The sequence below is a fragment of the Dromiciops gliroides genome, chromosome 2 (assembly GCF_019393635.1).
Source record: "Dromiciops gliroides isolate mDroGli1 chromosome 2, mDroGli1.pri, whole genome shotgun sequence".
Classification (NCBI taxonomy): domain Eukaryota; kingdom Metazoa; phylum Chordata; class Mammalia; order Microbiotheria; family Microbiotheriidae; genus Dromiciops; species Dromiciops gliroides.
In genome coordinates, this window is record NC_057862.1 from 358,838,531 (window position 1) to 358,865,114 (window position 26,584).

The 26,584-nt window shown below is 43.8% G+C and overlaps 1 protein-coding gene across 3 annotated transcripts in view; it reads left to right on the forward strand.

Moving 5' to 3' along the window:
• The window catches only part of TOX2 (TOX high mobility group box family member 2), a 349,367-nt gene that overhangs the window by 273,971 nt on the left and 48,812 nt on the right, over positions 1-26,584 (forward strand). The window lies entirely within an intron of this gene.

Here is a 26,584-nt window from a genome sequence, read left to right on the forward strand (position 1 = left end):
GGTCCCAAGGCCCACACCCTCTAGGGCAGCCTCTGACCCAGCTCGAGAATCCTCTAAGTATCCCTTACTTCTGTGTTCTAGTGAGCTGGAGGCTGACTCCCTGTATCTTCCATCTCTTACTTCTGGCCCAAGCAGATCCAGTCTCATCATTCCCTTTGCACATGGTGTCTGTTCAGATCTGTGTAAAGTGCTTTGCAAATCTTAAAATTCTTTTTAATGTTATTTATCATTGAAAAAAAAATTATGTCCCATATAAGTCTTTTCTCCAAGTCCGATGTCTGAAATCCTCTCATTAATGGTTGTTCCAGACTCATTCCTGTCCTCTTCCCCTCTCCCCCGTCCCCACCCCTGCCTACCCTACCCATTACACTTCTAGAAAAGCAAAAGCTATCCGCTGCCAGTTCTCACGGATTCTCTTTAGAGTCCTCAAATCCCATTAGTGTCTATTCCTTCTTCCCTTGAGTCCCTTGAGAAAGCTCAACCCTCGACCTGTGCCTTTGATTCTGTATCTTTCCTGCTTCCAAGACATGGTCCCAACCATCTTCCCTTCTCTCTAGAGCATTCTCAGTCTCTCCTGGGCTTCCCCCCCCCCACCCCTTACAAACGTGATCAGGCCTCCACAATCCTAAAAATAAAACCAAAACGTGTTGACCTTGGAGGCAGGAGACCTAGATGTGAATCCCACCTCAGTTGTTTTTACCTGTGATCATGGGTAAAATCACTTAATCTCTCAGAACTTCAGTTTCACCATCTCTAAAACAGGGAGAGTGATATTTGCACCACTCATTGATTCAACAAGCATTTATTAAATTTTTGCTGTATGCCAAGCTAGACACTGGGCATTTGAAGACCAAAAAAATGAAACAATCCCTTCCTCCAAGAATCTAACATTGGATTGGGAGGAGACTTGAAGAGGGGGACCAAAATGAACGGAGATCAGTAAATAATAAACATCTATAAAGTCATTTCCCTAGGGGAGAGTACAAGCAGCTTGAAAGATTAAGCCTCATGAAGAAAGGGCAGTGCACCCAGTTTCCTGTGTTTAAGACCTTGGTTATCATTGATTCTTCCCTCTCCTGCCTCTTGTTCAGTTCAGTTCAACAACAACAATAATAATAATAGCTAGGTGGCACAGTGGATAAAGCACCGGCCCTGGAGTCAGGAGTACCTGAGTTCAAATCTGGCCTCAGACACTTAACACTTACTAGCTGTGTGACCCTGGGCAAGTCACTTAACCCCAATTGCCTCACTAAAAATTTTTTTTAAAAATAGTATCTTATTTGATCCTCATAACAGCCTTTCAAGATGAGTGCTATTATTATCTCCATTTTTACAGACAGGGAAACTAAGGCAAACAGGGTTAAATCTTCATTCAGCACACAGTGGGGATCATCACCTCCCTTAAACCGGCCCTAATTCTATTAACAGAGGATGATACCTCCCAGGTGATTAGGGAAAAGCAGGGATATTTGTAAATGCTTTCCCTTTGAGGATGATGCTGTTTTCCTCTCTATAGGAGAGAAAATTGGAGTGTATGACACTGTGTATGTGTGTGTCTATGTGTCTATGTATATGTGTGTTCCTCTTTGCCTTTCTAATCATATGTAAGGGAGTTGGGCAGGGAGAAGGACAGGGACACCCAGGAGCTCTGAGTGTGTGTGTGTGTGTGTGTGTGTGTGTGTGTGTGTGTGTGTGTGTGTGTGTGTGTGTGTGTGTGTGTGTGTGTATTGGGGAGGGCAGGGAACCTAACCACGCTTTTAAGCAGATTTTAACTTAATTGAAGTGGAGAAAGCTAGCACATTACTAGATTGAAATGCAGAGCATGCGCCCATAATGATAGCCCATGACTACTTAGCAGTTCTTGGAGTACTTCCCTAGGTAGGTAGTACTAGGATTATTAGCAATAGTTTACAAATGAGGAGAGTGAAGCTCCCAGAGATTAAGTGGTTTGCCAAGGTGTAAAATTAGAATAAGGTGTGACCAGACCTGAGGAACCCAGACCCTTAAACCGGTGTTCTTTCTACCACAACAAGTAATCTCTCTTGATCCAATTCAAGCAAGTATTTATTAAGTGCCTGCTGTATGCAGAACCATATGTTCAGTATTGGGGTGGGGGAAGGGGCAGAAAGAGAGAAACACTAAATTTTGCTAAAAGAACAGGCCTTTGGAACTCCTAGTATAGGGGTGGGGCTGTAGGTTGATAATAGAGTTTAAGGAGGAGAGAGAGAGAGAGAGAGACTGAGAGACAGACAGAAAGAGAGAGTAAGACAGAGACAGAGAGATAGAGACAAAGAAAGAGACAGAGAGACACAGACACAGAGAAGAAAGGGGGGGAGAGAGAAAAGGAATAAGGGGAATCGAGACAATATGTATGAGAGAGAAAGAGAAGGGGGAGGAGGAGAAGAAGGGGAGAGAAAAAAAGAGTGTTCCAGCCTCTTAATTCATTAAACAATTTCAATTCATTTAACATTTATTGGGAAACAATCCTTTTATGTGGGAGAAATTTTTATGCAACCCCGGTATCTAGGTATATAAAATAGGTATACATAACCTTTTAGTATTGCCAAATTTTTCATGACCCCCACATTCAGTTACGCAACCCCATACAGAGTCTATTCCCACAGTTTAAGAAGCTCTGGTCTAGTAGATAGGTATGAGGCCTCAGAGCCAGGAAGACCTGGGTTCTGGTGTGGCCTGGCCAAACCCCTGGGCTTCTCAGTGCCCCCAGGCAACTCTCTGAGCCTCAGTAATTGGCAGGTAGGGACTTATGCGGGGAGATTCCCCACTGGAAGTCTTCCCTACTAAAGAAATCACAGCTTTCTTTAAAGCACCTACTTTCTGCAAGGCCTTGTGCTAGATCCTGGGTATTCTTTCAGAACTAAAATAATCCCTGCCTTCAAGGAGCATACATTTGGCTGATCAGAAATACATATTTCTAATAAAAGGTTTGCAAAGTACTTTCCATATATTATCTCATTTTAGCCTCACAACAACCCTATGAAGTAGGTACTACAGGAGTTGTCCCCATTTTATAGATGAGAAAAGTGGGGATCATAGAAACTAAGTGACTTACCCAGAGTCACATATGTAATGAGCATGTGAGGTGGGATTTGAACCTAGGTCTTCTTGACTCCAGGTTCAGAACTGCACAGTCAGCCTATGTTCTCGAGTGTCACATCCTCAGAGTAAGAATGATTATGTTTTGGGTTTTGGTTTTTTTTTTGGTGAGGCAATTGGGGTTAAGTGACTTGCCGGGGATCACACAGCTAGTTAAGTGTCAAGTGTGTGAGGCTGGATTTGAACCCAGGGCCTCCTGAATCCAGGGCCAGTGCTTTATCCACTGTGGCACCTAGCTGCCCCAAGAATGATTATGTTTTTATACCATTTTTTTTTTTGGTGAGGCAATTGGGGTCAAGTGACTTGCCCAGGGTCACACAACTAGTAAGTGTTAAGTGTCTGAGGCCGGATTTGAACTCAGGTACTCCTGACTCCAGGGCCGGTGCTCTATCCACTGCGCCACCTGGCTGCCCCTCGTGTTTTTATAGCATTTTAAGGTTTGTAATGAGCTGTGCATGCATGAGCTCCCTTGATCCTCACAAGAAGCCTAAGAAATGCTCACCAGGATGATTATCTCAGAAATGAAACGAAGGCCCAGAGAGTTTTTGAGATTTGCCTGAGCTCTGCCAGCTGCTGGTAAGGGTCAGAACCAGGAGTTGAGGCTGGGTTCCTCCCGGCATCGAGGCCAGAGGTGCTTCCACTCCTTAGCGAACTGCCTCTATTCCCTGCCAGTGCCCCTGCTCCTGAGACCCTGAACTTTTCTGAAACATTTGGCCAAAGAAGGACAGCTGCCAGATTCTCCCAGATAAGACAATATTCTCAGACTGGCTCCAAGTAGAAAAGCCTTGAAGAATTGACTTGTTTTGATTAAAACATGTTGGGGAGAGGGCAAGAGACAACCTTGAAAGATGCCCAGTGTTTTTTTGGTTTTTTGTTTTGTTTTGTTTTGTTTTTGCAGGGCAATGGGGGTTAAGTGACTTGCCCAGGGTCACACAGCTAGTAAGTGTCAAGTGTCTGAGGCTGGATTTGAACTCAGGTACTCCTGAATCCAGGGCCAGTGCTTTATCCACTGCGCCACCTAGCCGCCCCTCCCAGTGTTTTTATAATACTGCTTAGTCTCTTCAAATGACTTTTCATTTTCATCCAGAAATAGGAGTTTGCCCAATGTCCCCTGGGAACATGGCTGCGTCTAGTTGTCCTAGTTGTCCTGCAAAGTCCAAATTATGTCTCAGCCGTGTGCCTCCCTTGGGCTGACTCTGGTGGAAAACCAAAAGCAGAGCCAAAGGAGGGAACACTACCAAGGTGGGGACAGACTGGGCCTCTTCGCTGTTAGAAACTTTAGTAGGAGAGAATGTGGTATAGCGGAAAGCCCAAGGGGTTCTAGAGTCAGAGGACCTGGGCTCAGATGCCACCTCTGATGCTTCTTAGCTGTGGGACCTTGGGAAAGTCATTAAACTTCCCTGAGCTCCAATTTCTTCAGATGGCCTCTGGGGTCTCTTATCAGGTGTGGTGGCTGGCAGATTTTCCCCCTTGCTCCCCCTTTTTCTGCCTGTTCTTTTTGTTTGGATTTAGACAGCTGCAGTGGGGGCAGCTAGGTGGCGTAGTGGATAAAGCACTGGCCTTGGATTCAGGAGTACCGGAGTTCAAATCCAGCCTCAGACACATGACACTTAACTAGCTGTGTGACCCTGGGCAAGTCACTTAACCTTCATTGCCCTGCAAAAATTAAAAAAAAACAAACAAATAGACAGCTGCAGTGTGGTAGAAAGAGCCCTGGATATGGAGTCAGGAGAAACCTGGGTTCTAATCCTGGTTTTGACACTGACCAAGTCATGTGGCCTTGGGTTAACCATTTGACCTTGATGTCCATCAGTCTCCCCATCTGTGAAATGGGGACAAATAGTGTCTGCACAGCCAAACTGTGGGGTTGTTGAAAGGAGATCATTTTGTAAACCTGAAACTATTGTAGGAAGATCAATGGCTCCTATTGCTGGAGCATTCTTGTCCCAGGAATGCTCAGGTACAGTCAATCACTGGTTAATCAGACCCATTCTTTGCCCCACAATTGCCCACAAGGCCAAGTAGCAGAAAAGCTGAGATCAGGGACTCGTGTCTGTGTGTGTGTGTCTGTGTGTGTGTCTGCGTGTGTGTACACATGCATGCGTGTGAGCACTAGTATGTCTGTGTATGTGTTTTATAGTCTTCTTGGGGCTGTCCTTGAAATTAGGACCTGTTGTGCTCATTCTCTTGCACCAGGGATTATTGGGGAAGCTAGGTGGTGCAGTGGACAAGGCACTGGCCCTGAAGTTAGGACAGATCTGAGTTCAAATCTCACCTTAGACACTTACTAGCTGTGTGACCCTGGGCAAGTCACTTAACTTGGATTGCCTCAAACAGAAGGGACCATCTTCTGTCATCCTGATCTATATCTTGCAACTGGACCCAGATGGCTCTGGAGGAGGGAATGAGGTTGGTGACCTTGCACAGTCCTCACTGACTTAAATCCAATTCATTGCAAGTCATGACATATGTCATGGTCCTCTTTGAGAACGAAGGACAAACGATAACAACCAAGAGTTATTAACCAAGAGTGCATGGATGAATTTCAAGGGGTCTAGGAACTTAGATGAGAAAGAAAAGCTACTTCTTTATTTCAGTAGAGTCCATTTCCTTTGTAATCTGGTGTATTTTATTTTATGCATTTAAAAACATCTTTTGGAAAAGTGGGCTATAGGCTTTACCAGACTAACAACGGGGTCTGATACCCCCCAAAAATTAACAGCTCCTATTCGAAGCACATACATAAACACATGCACACACATAAATACACACACACCATATAGAGAGCTTTCTTTCTTTGTCTAAATATGTATGTATCCTTATACACAAAAATTCTCTCGTTATTCATGTATACAGACTCTCCGTGTGTGGAGAAGCATGTGCTGGGATCATTAAGCTAAATGATTCTAGTTTAATTCTCCCAACACAGGCATATACACCAATATGCATATACACACACATTCATCAAATATCAGTGCCAGAAAGAACCCTAGAGAGAGAGCGAGTACCTGAAAGAGCTAACAGCTGAGCTGGGCCTGGAAGAAAGGGAAGGCATTTCAACAGTCAAAGACCCGGGGTCAGTCCATTCTAGAGTCAGCAAAGGCATGGAGGGAGAAAAGGCAGGATGGATCTGGGCTGGAGGGGGAACCGATTTACATGCTCCTCATTTATGTAAGTGGCAATTCATTAAAAGGAGAGATGTTCTTAGAGAAAATCAACTGATTTGAGACCACCCATTAGTGTGAGGTGGCATATAGAGGGCTGGTCTTGGAACAAGGAAGGCCGGGGTTCAGGTCCCACCACTGTCACTCACTGTATGACCCTGGGCAAATCACTTAACTTCTCAGTATTCTAGGCAATTTTCTAAGACTGTAAAATGTAGAGAAGGTGCCAACCAGCATTGGCAGTTTTTTCATCTAGAAGTCCCTATACCAATAAGAATCAAAATTTGATTTTATATTAATTATATACAAAATGTAAATATGTAATTATATGTGAGAAATATACTAATATATAAATTCTATTAATAGCCATCACATTATTCATAAAATAAGTTAATAATAAATTCCAAGTATTTCTATAGTACTTTTTTTTTCCCTTTTTTTTCCAGGGCAATGAGGGTTAAGTGACTTGCCCAGGGTCACACAGCTAGTAAGTGTCAAGTGTCTGAGGCCGGATTTTAACTCAGGTCCTCTTGAATCCAGGGCCAGTGCTTTCTCCACTGTGCCACCTAGCTGCCCCTCTGTAGCACTTTAAGGCTTACAAACTGCTTTGCATCTGTTATCTCATTCTACTATTATGATTACTAACAATGACTGAAATTATACCATTAACACTGCTCATTCTCCATTGCTACTTTTTCCCCCATTTCTTCAACCCTCTTGTCTTATTGTTCTGAGTTCTAGCTGTTTATTGAACATCCCTGTATGAAAAGCCTCAGTAAATTTTTGTCAAATGAATGAATGAATTGTACTTTATCACATCCACCTCTGCTTTTCCCCCTTCAGATCTCCCAGTTCTTCCCAGGGGCCTCCTCTGGCTTTACACCAGTCTCCTTATCCCTTTGGACTTTTTCAATCCCTCCCAGCTCATTTTTTTCTTTCTCTGAACTAAGAAATTGTTTCAGAACAGGCCTTCCAGGTTACTAAGGCTAATTATGCCTTTGTGGTAGAATGTCTGCAAACAGCTAGGTGGCACAGTGAATAAAGCCCCGGCCCTGGATTCAGGAGTACCTGAGTTCAAATCCAGCCTCAGACACTTGACACTTATTAGCTGTGACCCTGGGCAAGTCACTTAACCCTCATTGCCCTGCCCCCCCAAAAGAAAGAAGTGTCTACCTAGCACTGAGTCCATGAGCTTCTGGGGTTAGGAGGCCCAGATTCTTACCTGGAGGTAGAAAGAGGACAAAGAGAATGGTTGAGTGAGCAGAGGCAAGATAGTAGCATGGAAAGAAGAGGGGATTTGGAATCAGAGCACCTGAGTTCAAGTTCCTCCTTGACTATATACCACCTGTGTGACATTAGAAAAGCATTTCATCTCTCAGCCTCAGTTTCCTCATCTGTCAGATGGGGGGGGCCGGGAGACTGTTAGAGGTCCTTCCAGTTCTAGCCCTAGGGCCATACACAGAGACACCAAGTTACATAGATTTCCTTTCCCACCCTCTCTTGCCTTCCAAAAGCTCCTCTAAGCACATTAGTAGAACTTGGTGCTGTGACTCAAACTCTCATAGGAAGCCTCTCTCCTAAGATAAACACAGCTATAAATTGCCCTCCTTTCCAATCCTTCCCTGCTGGTGCCCTCATATTCATAATGGGATGATCAGTGTAACCAAAGATGTGGCTGTTACTTTAAAGGATAAATTAGCTTGACTCTTAACTCAATAATTAAAACTGTTATGGCTATGAGCCTGCAGGGATAATGTACTATTATTATAGTCGTTTGTTTCAATTAAATGCTTACTGATTTTACAATAGCAGCTGGGCACCTGTGTGAGATAGCTATTACTCTGAACAAGACATCTCCGACTCTGCGAGGAATCTGTCAGACCACTAGAGCGTTTCTCACCAGCCATGAAACTTTATTAGGGATAGTGACGGCCAAGGGGGCGGGTCACTGGCAGAGATTTCTTCACTAGCTTCTTCTCACTCCTCTGATTTGCTGGGTGGTTTGACTTTATTCTGAACAGGGATTCTTTTTGGAGTATTTTATTTAGGAAGCTCAAGTCAGGGATGTCACTGCAGGATGGCAGGGGGCAGAGGGAGGGGGAGCAATGCAGGGGATCAGTTAGTTCCCTCACCACCTACAAATGCTGGCAATAGCTTTCCCTTAACAAGACCACAAGAAGCTCTAGATTCTGGATCTATCTGGCCATCTATTCCTTTCTCAAGATGGTTTAAAGGATAGAGGATTGGCCAGGCAATCAGGAACCTTGTCTTCTAGCCCCAGTTTCTCCACCCCCAAGACTTTGCATAATTCTTTTTTCTTTCTTTCTTTCTTTCTTTCTTTCTTTCTTTCTTTCTTTCTTTCTTTCTTTCTTTCTTTCTTCCTTCCTTCCTTCCTTCCTTCCTTCCTTCCTTCCTTCCTTCCTTCCTTCCTTCCTTCCTTCCTTCCTTCCTTCTTTCCTTCTTCCTTCCTTCTTTTCATTCTTCCTTCCTTCCTTCTTTCTTTCCTCCTTTTCTTCTTTCATATTTTATTTAATATTTCCCTCCAATTATATATAAAAGCAATTTTAACATTCTTTTTTCAAATTTTGAGCTCCAAATTCTCTCCCTCCCTCTCTCCCTACCCTACCCTACCCCCATACCCCATTGAGAAGGCAAGCAATTTGACATGGGTTGTACATGTGTAGTCATTGCATAAGTTGTTTTCTCCCTCCTCTTGTGATGGCCACACATTGGCAAAGGAGTGGAAAGGACCTCCCAAAATCCCAGAATTTAAAGTCAGAAGGCCTGGGTTTGACTCTTGATTGCATTTGTTTCATTTTTTTATCTCTTTCTTCAATTCTCATAGGCATTCATGTAGTCCTTGAGGAAAATCCAGTTTTCCTTTGTTGTTATTGAGTTACTCACTTCTTCTTTGAGGGGCAGAGATCTCACAGTAATTTGCAATGGTTTTTTGTACTGTTTGGTATTTTGTTTGATTTACTAATGTCTTCAGCTTTAGCTCCTAAATTGGGGCTTTGTCAGGGCAAGATCTTCCTTATGCTCAGCTTTTTTGGGTGGAGTATTTGACTCCACTTGGTCGTAACCTGAATCCCCCTAGGATCTTGTGCTGACTCCCCCCCCCAACACACACACACACACACACACACACACACACACTTCCCAGGGTTAGGCTTCCCTGGGTCTTTGAGGTTCAGAGCAGTGGATCTTCAGCACCCTGCTTTGGCATCTCAGGACAGTGTTAGGAACATCAGAGCATTTGGGCTGTCCAGATCTGAACACTGATCTGGTTGCTGCCCACTTTGCTCACCATAGGCTTCTAAGGTCCTCACCCCGTAACGATTGGAATGACGCCACCTGCTGGAGACTTACTGTAGAAAAGTTCCGCCATGAAAGGAAGGTCTTTGAGGGCAAGGACATGCATCTTTTCTTTGGTGTCAGGAAGTGACATTGGCTAGTGAGAGGAAGAAGGAAGGGACTAGCGCTCTGTCTCGCTCTCTTTCCTGAGGACTCCAGCAGAGAAGGGAGCTAGAAATGTGCTCTCCCTTTAATAGATAGGAATCTAGGCCTTTCTTTCTCTCTTTACCAAATTTTTATTCTCCTTAATAAATGCTTAAAAGTCTAACTCTTGCTAAAGCTTATAATTTATTGGCGACCACTCATTAGATATTTTAGACAGTTTAGCTAGAATTTTAGCCCTTTATAACCCACAGGCTTTCTCAGAGGAGCCCTCAGCTCTTGTTGCCTCCAGACACAGTGTTCATCCCTGATCACACTCTGTTGGTGGGCCATTGTAACCTCTGGGTCCTGGTTGACAGTAGGACCAGGGTGCTAAGCATGGTTTGGGGACCCATGGGAAACAGCAGGGTCTGGGCAGCTGGGAGTAAGAAGCCAGTTAGACCATCAAAACCAAGAAGTGGTAAGTTTAGGTGGGAGAGGCAGATCAGGGGGGATTTCCAAATTCTTTGTAAATTGTCAACAACCAAAAGATCTCCAACAAGAGTAACAGTGGCTGAGTAGTGGAAGGAGACCATCAGGGGACAAACTGAGGCTTCTTGAATGTCAGATTGTCTTTTCATTTTTTGTACTTATATTCCCAGTCACTAGCTCTGTGATCCTCCGATTCCTCTCCAGTTCTTCCTTCATATGCTAAATCACATTTTTAAGCACCACTTGGATCCTGTAACTTTCCTAATCAATAATTAATGTAGTGATTGTAATAATAATAATAGCTCTCATTTATGTAACACTTTAAAGTGTGCAAAAAGATTATCTCATTTGATCCTCACAGCAGTGTACCTGGTAGGTAGGCACTGTTATATTCCCATTTTAAAAATGAAACTGAGGCCCAAAGAAGTCGAGCAACTTGCCCAAAGTCAAAGAGAGGTAGTCAGTAACACAGCTGTGATTTGAACCCAGGCCCAGATTTGGAACTCCTTCCATTATATTCTAGTGTCCCAGGAGGAGAGGGAGGGACAATAGGAAGGGCTAATAGTGAGTTCCACTCACTGGAGCCCTTCACATAATGGCTAAATGCCACTTGCTGCAGGTGATCCAGGGGGCATTCTTTGCAGGACCCATTTCAAGCCAGGAGGTACCAAGAAGCCATCTAGTCCAACCCCCTTGTTTTATTGATGAGGAAACTGAGGCAAACAGGGTTAAGTGACTTTCCCAGGATCACATAGCTAGTAAGTATCTGAGGCCAGATTTGAACTCAAGAAGACAAGTCTTCCTGACTTCACCACCTAGCTGCCCTCCTCCCAGGTAGTACTATAAATCTGAAGAGCACTGAAATGGTAGGGCTCACCAATGCAAGAATGGTAGACTTTGTAACACTTAGTGCTTTCCTTTTATGTGGTTAGGAAGTCAAAGAAAGTAATATAAGCTCCTAAAAACAGAGTATATATATATATATATATATATATATATATATATATATATATATATATATATATATATATATATATATATATATATATATACATAAAGAGGAAAGGAGAGTTATTTTAGTTGTTTATGGATCCAGATGCAAATCCTTGCTTTTTCTGTGAGGTAAAATAAAATTGGTACTGTAGAAGATACTTTGTTAGCCTGAGTGCTTGCATAGGATTTGAAGGCCCTTTATCTTTTCTGTGGAGGTTTAGATGCTAGCCAAATGCTGATATTGTGATGAGGGGAAGCCCTGGATGGGTGCATGAACCCAAAGGGAAGGTTTTATTGAGACACTCCCAAAATTGAACTTACTCAATGTAAGCCCAAAGCTTCCTCCATTCTGGACGTGGGTTAAAATGATAATGAGATCAGTAATAAGAAATTCAGGGGAAATCCCAGCCATGTGGCTATCACAAAGAGAAAAAAGCAGTTCTTATTCCCAAATTAAATTTCCAGAGTGTTTTTAATGAAGCCCTCTTCCTCCCGCTGAGAAAATGTGGATCCAAGAATTCTGCTACATTTCAGCATGAGTGGGTACTCAGAACCCGTGTCCTTTTCTCATTCATCTGCCCCTTCAGAGAGAGGTTCAGGCTAAGTACTGCTATGACTGATATCCATATTCATTTAAAATAAAAGAAAATATTTTTGAAAAGCACCTTAGCATTCCTACAATCCCCAGGAATTGATTAAGTAACATATACTTAATTACTTTAGCAACTCCCCTATCACATTCCCCTTAATTTTCCTCTGAGACACAGCATATCCTATTAGGGGAAAAAAAGAGAGAGAAAGAGGAAGCTTGTGTGTCTTTTGTGCCTCTTCTCCTTGTTTGCACGAGAAATTAGTTGTATTTTGATCTTTCCAAATTTGGGGGTTAGTTTGGTAGTCCAAGAAGAAGGGTAGGGATTGGGGATGAGTAGAAGAAAGCCTCGGGGAGAAGCAGGCAGCCTATAGGAATGGCTAGAGGGCAGACCTGGCTTCCATTCCTACCCCTGACTTTTATTGGCCATGTGACCCCAGACAAGTCATTTAACCTCTCATGTCCAGGCTGCTCTCTGAGATGAGAAGTTGTGGAGCAGGTGCCAACCTGCAATGATAGAAGGAATTTCCCCATCCCAGAATTCAGATGACATCCTAGTTCTTTTCCCCCAAGGTATAACTGAGCCTCTGCCTACTTGTAGAATCCTATAGAGAGGCTGTAAGCAATGGTGTTCTGGCTTTCTAAAATGTAGGTCAAACAAGCCTCTATTAGGCACCTGCTGTTTGTTAGCCACAGTATTGGGGAGATGCACAGTGTTGGAAATTCAAACACACACAAATGAAGTAGCTCCTGTCCCCAAGTAGTTTATACTCAGTGCTGACAAATCAACAAGGGTCACTTGTCTAATTCTAGGGCCATGCTAGAGAAAGGCCATTGATGAGCTAGAGCACAGTGAACATGGGAGGAGGGAGAAGGACTTGAAATCCTGTCCTCGGCCAGGAGTATATAACATCTGGGGGGTCGGGGGGGTCATGGGCTCCTTTGGCAGTCTGTCAAAACCTATGGACCCTTCTCAGAATAAGGTTTTTATTTTATTTTATTTTTATTTTTGCAAGGCAGTGGGGGTTAAGTGACTTGCCCAGGATCACACAGCTAGTAAATGTCAAGTGTCTGAGGCCGGATTTGAACTCAGGTACTCCTGAATCCAGGGCCGGTGCTCTATCCACTGCGCCACCTAGCTGCCTCCTAGAATAAGGTTTTTAAATGCATGAAACAAAGTGAACAGGATTACAAAGAAAACCAATTATATTGGCATTTTCCCCAAATTTTTCAATATATCATTTTTAAAAACCTAAGTTTGTTTGTGGGCCTCAGGCTAAGAATCCCTGTCCTAGAAGGATCAGTTGATTCAACCACTCAACAAATATTAAGCCCCTGTTATAGGCCAGGCACTAGGCACTGAGGTTACAAAAACATAGGAAAAGAGAATATTTTAGCCTAAGGAAGCCTTGGGAGGTGGGAGCAGGGAGACATGATCACTGTTTTAAAATATCTGAAGAGCTATCATGAGGAAGAAGGATTAGATTTGGGAAGAACTAGGAGCAGGGCATCAGGATTGAAAGGAGACAAATTGGTGGCTTGCTACAAGAAACTTCTTCCAGTCAGAGCTAGGCTGCCCAGATTGAAGTGGGATGTGGGAGAGAGTACCCATCACCTGGCATGAAACGTCTTACAGTAGAGGTTTGGAGGGATTCTTGCTTCAGTTGAGAGTTGGATGAGATGACTTCAAAAGAGCCTTCTGGGGGCAGCTAGGTGGCACAGTGGATAAAGCACCGGCCCTGAATTCAGGAGGACCTGAGTTCAAATCCGGCCTCACACACTTGACATTTACTAGCCGTGTGACTTTGGGCAAGTCACTTAGCCCTCATTGCCCTGCAAAAATAAATAAAAGTAAAAATTTTAAAAATAAAAACACCCTCCCAGTTCTGAGATGCTATCATTGAATAAGAATTTAGCCTCAGACACTTACTAGCTGTGGGACCCTTGGGCAAGTCACTTAATCCTATTTGCCTCAGTTTCCTCATCTGTAAAATGAGCTGGAGAAGGAAATGGCAAAGCGCTCCAGCATCTCTGCCAAGAAAACCCCAAATGGGGTCCCAAGGAGTCATACAAGACTGAAAAAAAAAGACTAAACGGCAAAAAGAATTTAGTAAATGACTACTGTGCGTAGAACACTTTAGTCATCCACCTTTAAAAAAATTGTTAAATTATGGCTGTCCTAAGAAAAATAAAAGACTCTCAAAACCCCCATAAAAACATTTTTACAGCTGTTGTGAGTGGTTTTTTGTTTGTTTTTTAACTCTTCCATTTGAAGTCTCCTCACGTGCTCTCAACTATAAAGGTTTTTCTCATTGAGAGATGAGAACTTAGAATGAAAGAGGAATCCTCGCAGACCAAGAAGGGACCCCAAGATCATCTGGGAAGTGAGAGGGTTGGGCTAAACAAGTCCCTCAGGTGCTCTCCAGCTCTGACACTCTCTGGTTTGATAAAATATTCTCTACATCCAGATGAGGTGATAAGATACCCATGAAAAGAGGCATCACGAGACGCACGCAGATAGTGAGTGTGCTGAGAGCTGAGAAGAGGAAGAGCTCTTAAGGACTGCAGAGAAAGCTTCCTGGAAGATACAGGATTTGGGTTAAACCTTTAAAGGGAATAGGATCTGGGGCAGCAGGGAGGTGCAGTGGATAGAGCACTGGCCCTGGAGTCAGGAAGACTTGAGTTCAAATGGGACCTCAGACACTTACTAGCTGTGTGACCCTGAGCAAGTCATTTGACCCCGGTTGCCTCCAAATAAAATAAAACGAATGGGTTTTGACCAGACAGAAAGAAGTAGAGGTAGAGTGGGAGGTCTTCCAAGCATAGAGAAAGGTATCAGAAGCAAAGCTATAGAGCATGGCTGACCACAAGGCTGAAGGGGAAGTTTCAAGCCTGGGAAGATATGGAGGTGTCTGATAAACAAAGGGATGTGGTCATTGTACCATGTCACTCCCCTGGTCAGGTTCAAAGTCAAGTGACTCCAGTATAAAAGTCCTCTGTGTGGCATTTAAAGTTCTTCACAATTTAACCCCAACCTACTTTACCTTTCTTTTTTCCCTTTTTTTTTTCTTTTTTTTTTTTTTTTGCAGGGCAATGAGGGTGAAGTGACTTGCCCAGGGTCACAAAGCTAGTATCAAGTGTCTCAGGCTGGATTTGAACTCAGGTCCTCCTGAATCCAGGGTTGGTGCTTTATCCACTGCACCACCTAGCTGCCCCACCTACTTTACCTTTCCAGGCTTACTGCCTCCCTTTATGAACTCGTGCATTCCAGCCAAACTGGCCTGCTGGCTATTCCTTATACACAACATGCTATTTTCCATCTCCCTGTCTTTGTATCAACTGTGTCCCATGCCAGGAGTGCCCTCCCTCCTTAGCTCTACCTCTTACAAACCCCAGTGTCATCTCCTGTATGAGGCCTTTCCTAATTCTCTTGTTGCTAGTGTTTCCCACTCCCTTAAAATATAACAGATAAATATAAGCAAATAAAATATAACAAAACCCTCACTTGTATTTACTTTTTATATTTTTTGTGTTTACTTACCTACATACATACTGTTTTCCACAATAAGAATGCCAGTTCCCTGAGTCTATTTTATTTTAATCACTATATTCCCAGTACAATGCCTAGCTCACAGCAGTATTTAATAAATACTTGTTGGATGGATGAATGTGTGAATTAATGAAGAGAGGAGATCTGCATTCAGTGCTGCCATTTATTACCTGGGTGACTTTAGGCAAGTCATTTCCCTGTGCTGAGCCTCAGTTTCCTCATCTGTAAAGCAAAGATCCCTTCTAACTCTAAATCCTATTTTCACACAAGATCACATATCTCGATTTTGAAGGGACCTCAGAGGCCATCTGCTCCATACCACCACCACCACCCCTCATTTTACAAATGAGGAAACCAAGGCCCAGAACAGTTACTTGCTCAAGGTCATATAGATAGTAAGTATGAGCCAGGATTTGAACCCAGGTCTTCTGACTCTACAGCCAGTGCTTTTCCCATGTTCCCACAATTCAGTGAATCCTCCTTCAACTGTGGAGTTGAGGATGGGTCCCAGGCCTGGGTTATAGACTAGCCTTGTTCATTCATTCTATAGAGGAGAAAAACACCGTGCAGTGGGAAGAGAAATGGAACTTGGGAAACCAAGGTCCCTAGAGAGAGGAAGGGACGGACTTAGCCAAGGCTTCACAGCCCATTAGTGGCAAAGCCAAAAATAGAACCCAGTTCTACCCATTCTAGCCCAGGGCTCTTTGCCCTCACACCATTTTAAGGCAAGCCCAGGGTGTAATCTAATGAATGGGAACAACACCCAAAGTAGGTTTCAGTGCTGCTGGCTCTGCCACTGAGGATACCCATGTGACTGCAGGTGAGTCTTTTAACTTCTTTTTTTTTTTTTTTTTTAGTGAGGCAATTGGGGTTAAGTGACTTGCCCAGGGTCACACAGCTAGTAAGTGTTAAGTGTCTGAGGCCGGATTTGAACTCAGGTCCTCCTAACTCCAGGGCCGGTGCTCTATCCACTGCACCATCTAGCTGCCCCCAGTCTTTTAACTTCTAGACCCCAGTTTCCTCCTCTAAAAAATGAGGGCATCCATTGACCAGAGCCCTAAGGTGTTTTCTCTAAGTCCGTGGTCCTGTGATGTGCACAGCTTGGGATCCCAAGGGGGAGGGAACCACCCAGCATTCTTGATTAGAGAGGGAAAGCAGGATCCCCAGGATTCTTCCCAGGTTTCCACATCACCATCTGCTCACCACATTCTGACCCAGGGCTGTGCACTGGGGTCCAGAACAGGAGCACAGTTGATGAGGGAGAAGGAGGCACAAAGGAGGGTGGCTACAGGTGATGGCTAGGTCCCATCCACCTCCTCCTGCCCCAGCATTCCACAGTAGTACCGTCATCCCTACCTGCTCCTGGGGCCCAGCCACAGAGACTCCAGGGTAAAGCAGCGTCTCAGGAGGCAGAGCAGGGGCCAGTAAAAGGGGTGGGGAGGGGTGGAGGGGTGGGGAGATTGAACGGAGCTTAAGGGACAAACTGACTGACTTCCCCTCACGTTTGTTTCCATGAGGGTTTTTCTAACCACAGCACGCACACCAGAGTCATAATTACTCCTTTGGAGTTGTTCTGCTCTGTTGCATAAATAATATGCAATTTAAAGAAAAAAAATGTATGATTACATATTTAACGGCTCGATGAAGCTGTTCTGGTCTGCTGGCCACATAATAAGAGTTTTTAAAAATTGTCTTAATACACTATTTACCCAGGAGAGTGGAAGAGCTCCAAATGAGGATGAACCATTTACAATTTCAGGACTTAAAAACTGCACTTTCTCGGACAATTGTGGCCTTGATTTAAATTTTTAGATAAAAGGAAAAGCAAGGGTAAGGACAGAAGCAAGTATAGGCTGCTCTCCTCCTCAGAGCTACCTGAAGGGCACCAGACTCGGTCTCTTTCTTCCTATCATCTGCCCCAATTCCTCTCTCACCCACTTCCCCTGGCCGGGCTTCGGCACCTCAGAGTATAATAACAACAGTGATGGTGGTGATGATGTTTATATAACCTTCTCGGGGTTGCAAAGCTCTTTCTGTACATTATCTTATCTGAGGCTCATGCATAAGGTGGGTCCTACTGATCACAGGATCATAGACTGAGAAGTAGCCTCGGCCAATCCCCAGATTCTGCAGAGGAGGAAACTGAGACCCAGAAAGGTTAGGTGACTTACCCAAGGTCACACAATAAGCTGCAGAGGCATTGATCCCAAAGCCAAAATTCCTTTTCATTGGGTCCTATCTCCTCTCAAGGGATTATTATGCTTTAAAAAAAAAATAAAGATGTGGAAAACTGCAACTTACAGAGTCTAGGTGATTTGTCCTCAGTCTTACAGTTAATATGTATCAGAAGTGGGACTTAAATCTAGGTATTGCTGACTCTGAGTGCATCTGCTGCATCATACTGGGCAGCTCGGTGGCGCTATAGTGCACAAAGCATGGTACCTGGTGTCAGGAAGATCTGAGTTTGAATCCAGCCTCAGATACTTCCTAGCTGTGTGACCCAGGCCAAGTCACTTAATGTCTGTAGGCCTCAGTTTTCTCTTCTGGAAAATGAGGGGGTCAGAATAGCTGCATTCTAAGATCCATCCTCCCTCTAAATTTCTGATCCCATCACCCTCTCACCTTTAAATCTGTAAGCCTGTCATTCTGAGTCAAGCAGACACTTGGCATTCTTGCTTATAGAGGGAAAATAAGATCCCCAAATTTCGCCCAGGTTTCCACACTCCATTTTATAGATGAGAAAACAGGCCAAGAGCTATTAAATGACTTGTCCAGAATCACACAGATTGTGTCTGAGGTCGTCTTCTGAATCTAAATCCAGTAAACAGATACTTGGCTACCTGGCTAAGCCATGTTCTAGTATAGGAAGTAGTGAGTTCTCTTTAGAGGTTGTCAAATGAGGCCTGAGTGTCATATTGGGGATTCCTGCTTCAGGTAGAAGTTTGACTCCTGACTCTGCCTCTTATTAGCCATGTGACTTTAGATAAACCATTGGCCCCCTCTGAACCTCAGTTTTCTCTTCATGTCTGAGGGGACTTCCTGCTCTAAATTCTTTGTCCCTATGAATGAACATGACAGCAGAATGGTATAGTGGATAGAGGGCTGGCCTCAGGGTCAGGAAGACCCAGAGCTGGCTCATATTAGCAGAGTGACTTCAGCCTTATCTCTTAATTGTGCCCCAGTCAGCTCCCTGTGACTAGACTTTGCTGATGGGTTGTTGCCTTGTATCAGTCAAAGAATATTCCACACCAGGATGTCTCCATACTGATGACGTTTTTTGGTTCTGGATCAAAAAAAAAAAACCCCAAAACAAAAAACACTCAACATGTTCACTGAATAAGGAGTACAGTACCCAGTACACAGCAGGCACTAAATAAGTGCTTGTTTATTTGAATTACCTTCTGGAAATATGTTTTGCATAATGGGTATCAGTGCTTACCTTCTCAGAAGGTAGAAGGATTGGAGGAAGGGAAGGAATTTGGAATTAAAATTAAAAACAAAACATGTCTAAATAGATAAATAATGTATTTGAATTAGCCTGAATCTGGTTGATGTCTCTAACTTGGGCCTTTTCCTGAGGCTGGAATGATCCTAGGCCCCATTCCCTGCCATGCATGCGGTAAGAGGGCTGCCCTTGGCTGCAGACCAGCATCAGGAAGCTGCCTTACTCTCCCCCAATGGTGACCACTGATTCCCCAGGGAGCCTCCCCAGTCAGTCAATACCAGGTGGGGACTCGGGCAGCCAGCTCCATCGGCTCCCTGTTAATGAGAAGCTTGCTCCACAGCAGGCTTATCGAGAGTGAAGATTGTTAATAAATAAAGCAGGGGGGCCCTTCAACTCTTGTTCACATTAATAGGGTTAATAGAAAGGCAGACCATCTGCGAGTCCGTGTTTGATTTCCCTCCTGCCGATTCTACCTCCATGAAGCCAACATTGTACAGCATGAGCTTAACTTCCTGTTGGACTGGCGCAGTGCAGGGCTGCTGTGTTCCTCTTCCGACAGCCCTGGAGAGGCAGCCCAATCCAGAGGGCCCACTGTCCTATTGTACACTATGGTGAGATCAGAATGGGGTGAGGCGACAGCAGCTCCTGCAGAGCCAGACAGGGCAGAAGGAAGAGGGCTATGGTCAGATGGTTCAGGCCTCCAGTATTTGAGCAATCTGTAGGGTAGGGAGGGTGGCAAGACCCAACAAAATGAATAATGTCAATAATGACAAAAGCAACTCAAATTCATTAAACACTCAAAGCTTGGCTTTGTAAAACCCTTCTCATCTATTACCTCATTTGATCCTCAAAACAACCCTATAAAGTAGGGATGGCTAGGTAGGGCAGTGGATAGAGTACCAGGCCTGGAACCAGGAAGACCTGAGTTCAAATCCAGCCTCAGATACTTTAGCTGTATAATCCTGGGCAAGTCACTTAACCTCTCTTTGCCTCTGTTTCCTTGTCTATAAAATGAGAATAATAATAGCACCTCCCTGCCAAGGTTGCTGTGAGAATCAAATGAGATCATAATTATAAAGTGCTTAGCATAGAGTAATGATATGGGGGGAAAACTGATAGGAGAAAGCACGTGGGTCCTTAGGATTCCTCTGTAAAGAATTACACTCTCGCACAAGACCTAATTAGGAATAAAAGAACAGGTTTATTGGGGTACAAGAGAAACTGGCCAGGAGGAAGGTTTTGCATGAACAAAACGCTTTCCTCCCCGACTAGCTCGGGGAGCACCATTTTATAGGGTTTAAATGGGGTGAGTAAGAGTCTCTTATTGGGTGGGGGGCTGGTGGTGGGTGTCAACTTTGTCCTGATGGGTCTAAGCAGTCTGCTGATGGGCGGTTCCAGGTGGTCTTCTCCTGGATTACCTCATCCAGGTACTTAGGAGGACTGGAATGTAGGGTGGTGGTCCTGGAGCATGCTCAGTTCCATCTGGTGCCACTTATCTCTTTTGGGTGTGTGTGTGTGTGTATGTGTGTGGTGTGTGTGTGTGTGTGTGTGTCCTTGATTGAGTTCAAGGAGAGGCCTATTTGATTTCAAGGGAAAACCCCTGGGGTTTCAAGGAAAAAGTTCCTTGAACTCCCCAGAGAATTGTTGGGGTAACCAGGGCCCATAATCCTCCCATGACGGTAAGCAGTATGTAAATGTTAGCCATTGTTAATATTATTCCCATTTTACAGATGAGACAAATGCAGCACAGAGAGGTTGTCATTTGCACAGTCATATAGTTGGTGAGTGTAAAAGGTGAGATTGAACCTAGATTGATATTGAATCTTAACACTAGAGTTACTGAGTCATGCCACATCTGCCCAAGAACCCAACCTTTGCAAGGCAGATGTGTGTTTTAGGGTGTGTGCATGTGTCTCTGTCTTTGTGGGACTATGGGTCTCATAGATGGCCAAACATGAACCTTTTGACATGGGTGTCTACAGGAACACTTGGCCTTTGCCCCAACTCATGTTTTCTCCCAGCAGAACTGGAGGATTTGGGATTATTGTGTGTCACTAAAAGAGCATTGGTTGTTGTTTTCAGTCATGTCCAACTTGTAACTAACTCCATTTGGGATTTTCTTGGCAAATACTAGATACTAGAAGGGTGTGCCATTTCCTTCTCCACCTCATTTTAGGAAACTGAGGCAAACAGGGTTAAGTGACTTGCCCAAGGTCACACAGCTAGTAAGCATCTGAGGCTGCATTTGAACTGAGGTCTTCCTGACTCTAGGCCCCAGTGTTGGAGCCACTGTATCACCTAGATGCCTTAGAAGAGCATAGGGAACATTTCTATGTTCTCCAGTGGTGGTGAAATACACACAGAATTCTCCTGGATAGTTTCAACACACCTGAGAAGGTTTCTACTGTTTTTAACTCAGTGCACAACTTATTGGCTGTAACGCCATAAACAAAGACATTTGTTCAATTTCACCACATAACGGTGGTTCAGAGCCATGCTCCGTTTGATGGATCTTGGAGCTCTTTTGCCTTCATCCGTAACTTTAAAAATTAATGCTTAGCCAAAAATGTGTGCAGACAATGTCTGCTTCATTTAATCACAGCCAGAACTTCTAGTAAATTGTGTTTTCTGTTCAGAAAAAGAGGAGAGGGACCACACACTTCGGGGACTAGCATGGGAAACGACATGCCCCTCGTGAGAGCAGAGGTCACTCAAGATTCCCAGATCCCTTTTGTTCTTCCCAGAGCCTTTAAAAGCCCTATTCCTTTGCATCCATGCCACTTCCCAAGTCAAATAAGAGCTATTGTTCTCACTTCTTCCTTCATGGGAGCCTGAAGAAGGATTTGGGATGACCTCCGTGAAAGACATGAAATGTGTGGATTACAGTTGATAGAATGGAAATGGGTCCTATCCTAATCTCTAGAGATTAGGTTGTCAGTGACTGGCCACAGATGAGTCCCCTAACATCTTAGTGACTCCCTACAAGATAGATAACCAATGATTTGGGGAAATTCAGGTGTCCTCCTTTTTTCTTTTATCTTCATTTCAAGACTTCAGTCTCTGAAGGTTGAGCTAACTTTCTCCTCTATCCAGACCTCATGCAGGTGGGGAAGCCATTGTGTTCCACTCAGGTTTGGGTGGGGATAAATTCTTTGAATAGATTACCCAAGATTTGGGATAATTTAAGAAGTAAATGACCCAGGGCAGCTAGGTGGCGCACTGGCCTTGGATTCAGGAGGACCTGAGTTCAAATCCAGCCTCAGACACTTGACTCTTAACTAGCTGTGTGACCCTGGACAAGTCACTTAACCCTCATTGCCCTGCCCCCCCCAAAAAAAATAAGTAAATGACTGACCCACCCCCCCAAAAAAAGAAAGAAGTAAATGACAAAATCAAAGTTCATGTCCAACCCCTTGTTGCAATATTCATTATCTCATTGTTAACCAATCAGAATTGATTGCTACCCTGGCCATGAACCCACAGCCTTGATGGTCTTTGGTCTAAGAGAGAGAGGCCAAATGACCATCCTTTTATTAAGATGTTGGCATTATTAATAAAAATGATTAAATTACCCAGAAATTATGTCTCTCAAACTTTTTTAAACACCACAGGACACACCCATGAGAAGGTAGTCTTCCACAAAACATAGCCTCCCGGGGGCAGCTAGGTGGCACAGTGGATCAAATTCGGCCTCAGACACTTAACACTTACTAGCTGTGTGACCCTAGGCAAGTCACTTAACCCCAATTGCCTCACCAAAAAAAAAAAAAAATAGCCTCCCTCAAGCCCTCACTTTGCAAACCTTCAAGAATTTGAGCGATACTGACATAGAAGTGGTGATGATTTGAACAGAGCTTGGACTGAAGGGTAACCCCATACTCCCTGTGAGCAAAGAATTTGCTAAACTATAACGATTGCAATGGACTGGTTTAACCTACTTCAGAGAACAAATTGTTTTTTGTATTTTAGAAGCATCTATTTCTATAACCACTTAATAAATATTTGTTGAATAAACAAATGAACCATTACTATATAAATTTAAAATTATCTACTTATTAAAGCAGGCTAGCTTTGAAAATTATGTGTAGAATCACATAGTGGTTCAAAAAAAGTAAACAGTATGAAATGGAAATTCATGGTTTTATATTGAATCCTTTTATGTTGGTCTGTGTGCATGGAAATGTTTCCCTCTTTTTGTATTTAAGTTCAAAATAAATAAAAGGTTTTTTTTTAATTTATCCATAGTTTAAACAATACTGTAGTTAATTGAGCTCAGTCTGAGCTTAAGAACACTAGATTTGATGTCAAAACAGTGGAATGTGGGTCCCAGTTCTTCCATTTACTCCCTACTTAACCTTGGGCAAGTCATTTAACTTCTCTGGCCTCAATTTCCTCAACTGTGAAATGAGGGGGGTTGTAGTAGATGACCTCAAAACTCCCAGCTATAAATCTGTTATCTTCTATGGTCTTAAAAAATACAATAAGCCTTCATTTATCTGGCTAGTACTCATCCAGCAGCTTAAGCTGTGTGGAACAATGTTAAGAACCAGAAAGGAAGAAGAAAAAAAAGACCTTTGAACATGGTAGGAGAGCCTCAGTCCTACTTATTCTTATTTTGCATACAATTCTAACATGGGCTTTATAAATCTGAAAAAAAAAAAGCCAGAAATGTGAATTGCTATTATTTTGCTTTCCATCCCAAAGCAGATCAGAAGTAGCAAATTGATGGAGAAAGGAGATGACACTGCTAGAGGCCGGTACTCAGAGAAAGGAAGGAAGGAATAACCTCACATGGAAGGAAACATGAGAAATATAAAAAGCTGATAAGAATGGAAAAGGGAAATAAGCATTCATATAGTACCTCCTACTTCCCAGGCAATGTACTAAGTGCTTTAATTTGATCTTCACAACAACCCTGGGGAGGTAGGTGCTGTTGTTATTCCCATTTTACCATTAAAGAAACTGAGGCCAACAGAGGTTAATTGACTTGCCTAGGGTCACATAACTAGTAAGTATCTAAAGCTGGATTTGAACTCAGGTCTTCCTGACTCTAGGCCCGCACTCTGTCCACTGTACCACCTGGCTACCTCAAATGATAGAAGCACTAAGACAAAGATGAAAGAGCCCAGGATTTTCATCGAAGTGGCTTTGCCACTCACCATCTGTATAACCTTGGGTAATTCATGAAGCAGGTGATTAGTGCTCTGGATTTTGAATCAGGAAGAGCTGAGTTCAAATCATGCCTAGGATACCAAGTAACCTTGGGCAAGTTAGTTGACCTCTGCCTTAGTTTATTTATCTGTAAAACTGGGAAGTTGGGTTAGAATTCCCCAAACCTAGCCACCAGGGCCAGTTGGTGGAGAGCCAACAGTTCAGTTCCCTTGCCTGTGTGGGCCACATTAACCTCTGAAGACCTTCCTTTGTTACAACCCGGAAATGATACCCTGAGACTCAGGGAAAAGTTTGAACAATGCTCAGGACCCTCTGTAAGAAGGCAGTGAACGGGGCAGCTAGATGGCACAGTGGATAGAGCACCGGCCCTGGAGTCAGGAGGGTCTGAGTTCAAATCTGGCCTCAGACACTTAACACTTACTAGCTGTGTGACCCTGGGCAAGTCACTTAACCCCAATTGCCTCACCAAAAAAAAAAAAAAAGGCAGCAAAGCAGGTAAAACATCTCAGCAAAGTTTCTGCCCAAAATGGGGGGGGGGGGGCCGGGCACGCAGGAGGACAAACAAAAAACCCTCAAGTGTTGTTTTTGTTTTTTTTTAGTGAGGCAATTGGGGTTAAGTGACTTGCCCAGGGTCACACAGCTAGTAAGTGTTAAGTGTCTGAGGCCAGATTTAAACTCAGGTACTCCTGACTCCAGGGCCGGTGCTCTATCCACTGCGCCACCTAGCTGAGCCAACCCTCAAGTGTTTTGGTGCTTAAAAACATAAACCTCACTTATTTGGAAAATCCACTTATCTGAATCAGACCCATTTCCTGAAAGTGGTAGATAACTGAGGCTATGCTGTATGCTGTCCCTCACCCCCCCCTCCCCTGCCTCTAGAGCTGCCCCCCTGCAGAATATCAAACCTTTCTCACCGATCCTACAGGATTGTCTTGAATTGTGCTTCCATTTTGTTCCACCGAGGGGCTTGTCCTCCTTTACCAGGCTGAGAAAAAAATGTAAATACAGTGTCAACCTGTCATCTTCTAAAGAGTTTTTTTCTGATACCACTTGTGATATAATCCTCTTCCCTCTACTAATGAAAGATGGGACTGTCTTGCATTGAAAGGTTAAATAACTTGCCCAGGGTTACACAATCAGGATGTGTCAAAGGGAAAACTTATAGCCAGGTCTTCCTCACTCCAAGGCCATCTCTCTGTCCATTATACCACCCTGCCTTTTGTGGTTTAAATATAAATTAAATTTTCTATAATGCCAAATCCTGGCAAAATGTTCCTTCAATTGTACTACTCTGATTGGAGGAGAGGAATTGGAGAGGGGGGCAGTAAGTGCCATTACTATCCCCATTTTATAGGTGAGAAAACTGAGGTTGAGAGGTTAAGTGACCTGCCCAGGATGGCACAGTTTTTAAAAGTCTGAGGCAGGATTCTAGCCCAGTTTTGGGGGGGGTTTGTTTTTGTTTTTTTGCGGGGCAGTGAGAGTTAAGTGACTTGCCTAGGGTCACACAGCTAGTAAGTGTCAAGTTTCTGAGGCTGGATTTGAACTCAGGGCCTCCGGAATTCAGGGCCGGTGCTTTATCCACTGTGCCACCTAGCTGTCCCCTCTAGCCCAGTTCTTCTGGATTCCAATTTCAGCTCATAGTTCTCTAAGCCAAGAAGTCAAATACATGTATATAACTGTTACCTTCTATACATATATATGTATGAATTTATATATTGATATATATCATTATGCTATTGTGTTTATCTGATCACAGTCTGCCTCCCCTCCCTCTATCACATATACTATTTTTTTCTTTTTCCCCTGATATTTGCCACATTCTGCTTTGCTGACATTTTCTTCATACCAAAAGACTAAGTTGTCCCTTGGAGGCAGAGCTAGATTCTCCAGAAAAGATGATCCATCCATTCATTTGTTTATTTGTTCCCTCCACCCCTGGGACCCTGGGCTCTAATGGGTGACCACTGACCTCACACTATCTCCACACTACACAGTGGCATCGTTACCTCAGCCCCGTTCCCCTGTTTTCCAGCTCTCTATTACATGTTGCCTTCTGCTGTTAGAATGTAAGCGTCTTGAGGGCAGGAACTACGGCTTGCTTGTATTTGTATCTCATCCCTTAGCATGGTGCCTAGCACATAATAAGCATGTAATAAATGATTTATCAATATATCTAAACAAATAGTTATGGAGTGCGTGCTTGTAGAGAAACAGAGACGAATAAGACCTGGCACCCATCTTCATGGAGCTCCGTCTAGTCAGGCTAAGGACCTGTGGCCTGGTGACCTACATTTTGGTTTTCACCCAGCCCCCCTCCCCGACCTCTCTAAACCATCAACCATCTGGTGTCTAGGGCCCCAAGGGCTGTTTCGCCCTCTGCACCCCAGTCTGTGGTTGAGCTGGGAAGTATCAGTGAGGTCAGCCAACTTGGCTTCGACCCAAGGAAAGAGGCTTAACTCACTGTGAGCCTTCCAAACACCTTAAACCAGCCAGACCCTTCTCCCACAGACACCTTCAGGGTGTCAAGCCATGTGACCCAGAGATCTGCAAGGCATCGCCCACTGGACTCCATGCCCAGGCCTGCCTCCCCTTTCTGGATCATCTTCATGTCATCCAAGCCAGGAGCC